The following is a 2,500-nucleotide window of genomic DNA, read 5'->3' as shown; positions in this document are numbered from 1 at the left end:
CTTGATTTTAGCCTCGTTGTTAGTGGGGCCTCCTCCATTATTTGTTTGAGGGGTATATCTGCTGGAAGGTTGTCTATGCGTTGGTGTTGTTTTTGTATGGCATCCTCACGTCGTATATTTGGTGGTGCTATGCCACTCATCGTTGGCAGCCAAATGAGTGGTGTTGGTTTAATGGCCCCTGATATTATCCGCATGGTTGCGTGGAGTTTATTGTCAATTTTATTTGTGTGTGCACTCTGAGCCCACACTGGGGCCCCATATTCTGCTACACTGTAGCACAGGGCAAGTGCTGCGGTTTTAAGCACTGTTTGTTTTGCTCCCCAGGTGGTTCCAGCTAGTTTTCTGATCAAGCAGTTTCTTTTGTTCAATTTGTGCGCTGTGTTTTCTATATGCTTTTTATATGTTAGAGTCCTGTCTAGGGTTATACCAAGGTACTTGGGGGTTTTGTCGGCTGGGAGGGTTTGGTTGTTTATTTTAATATCCAGAGTTTTGTCAGTTTGTTTATTGTTTAGGTGAAACAGTGTTGACACAGTTTTGTTTGTGTTCATTTGCAGATACCATTTCTCAAAGTATTTTTGTATTGTTTGCAGGTCCTCTGATATTGTATTTTCTAGCTGTTCAATCTTGTTTGATTGGTAGGCCATTGCAAAATCGTCTGCATATCCAAACTTTCTGGAGGTTGTGGTGGCCATATCACTCATATAGATGTTGAAAAGTGTTGGAGCCAAGACTGATCCTTGTGGAACTCCATTTTTTATTTTCCTGCTCTTGCTGGTGTCGTTACCCAAGCAAACAAAAAAGGTTCTTTTTCCAGCCATTTTGTTTAAAAGCTTTAGGGTTTTCTTGCAGGGTATGTGTTGGGCAAGCTTTGTCATTAGTCCATCGTGCCAGACGGTGTCATATGCGGCTGTCAGGTCAATAAAAACTGCTCCTGTTTTCAGTTTAAATTCGTACCCTGTCTCTATGTATGTAGTAAGTGCTAGGGCTTGCTCTGTAGTATTTCTTTCTGCCCTGAAACCTGCTTGTTCTGGAGGAATATGGAGATCCAATATAGGTGTAAGGCGCTTTAACAGTATTCTCTCTAGTAGTTTGAACGAGCAGCATAGTAAGGATATTGGGCGGTAGCTTTTTGGGTCGTTTGCTGGTTTTCCCGGTTTGAGGATCGCTATTACTTTAGCTATCTTCCAGGTTCTAGGGAGGTCAGAGTGGTCTATTATATTGGTGAAAGCTTTGGAGAGCCACTTGGTTGCATTTATGCCTAGGTGTTTTATCATTTCGGGGTATATTCCATCTACTCCTGCGGCTTTTCCTGATTTCATGTTATTTATTGCTGCTTTTATTTCCTGTTCTGAGATTGGTAATGCTGTTTCTCCTGCTTCAGGGTGGGATTTTATGAGTTGTTGGTATTTTTGTCTGGTAGATTTCTCAAATTTATAGTTTGGTTTGTGGGTGCTGCGCTGTTTGATTTGGTTTGCTATGGATTCTGCCGTTATTGGGGCGGCGATGCTTGGGCCACATGACTTGTCTGGGTCTAGTTTTTTGAGGATATTCCATGCGTGGCGGCTTGAATGTGTGAAATCTAAATTTTCCACAGTTTCAGTCCATCTTTCACGTCTGGATTCCATGAGAGATTCGAGCAGTTCATCTGCAATATCTGGGTCCTGAGTTTTTTCGTATTCTTGGAGCAGTTCTTTGCTTCTTTCAGACCAGCAGGGAATGTATTTTTTCCGGTATCCCCTGGGGATGTATTTCTTTGCACTTTTTGTTATGAGTTTGTTGAATATGTCTATGTTGTTTCTGGTTGCTGGGATGCGTCTGCAGATTTTGTCTATGTATTGGGAGTATTCTTCCCAGTTAGCTTTATGGAAGTTCCACCTGGGCTTTGGGAGTGATGTTATGAAAGGTATGGTTGTCCCTGTAGTGATGAGTACTGGTCTATGTTGGCTGTTTGGGAAATCACTGAGCACTTCTCGTTGAGCTTGGAGTGGAGTTTGGTTTCCATTTCTGGTGACAAAAACTAGATCAGGTGTGTATTCCCTCTGCCATCTTGCAGAGAAGAAGGTGCCTCTTTCGTTTGGGTTGTATATAAGTTTAAGGTTGTTGTTGTTTGCCCAGTTGTTTATTTCCTCTCCAGCATTATTATTACTGGAGTATCCCCATTCAGTGTGATGGCTGTTGAAGTCACCAGTTATGACTGCAGGATGTTGGGGCGCACTTAATGGGGGGGTTGGCCATCCTGCTAGGGGGGGCTTATAGATATTGATTATTTTAATTTCATATATTTGAATTTCTGTTTTGTGTAGGTTTTCGCCTGTAATGCTGTTGTCTATTATGCTGACACGGCTTGGATCTCTGGCGTATGTCATTGTGCCGTACTGTCTGTGATCGAGTCTTGCTATTAAGGTATAGTTATGGATAGTGTATCTTGAGGGGGCTGTATTTTCTCCTATGTGTGTTTCTTGAAGCATGAGAATATCGGCTTTGTGTTTGTCTAGTATTT

The sequence above is a fragment of the Oratosquilla oratoria genome, chromosome 3 (genome assembly GCF_046742065.1).
Source record: "Oratosquilla oratoria isolate Oo_2021 chromosome 3, ASM4674206v1, whole genome shotgun sequence".
NCBI classification, from domain to species: Eukaryota; Metazoa; Arthropoda; class Malacostraca; order Stomatopoda; family Squillidae; genus Oratosquilla; species Oratosquilla oratoria.
Note: the sequence above shows the minus strand (reverse complement) of the source record.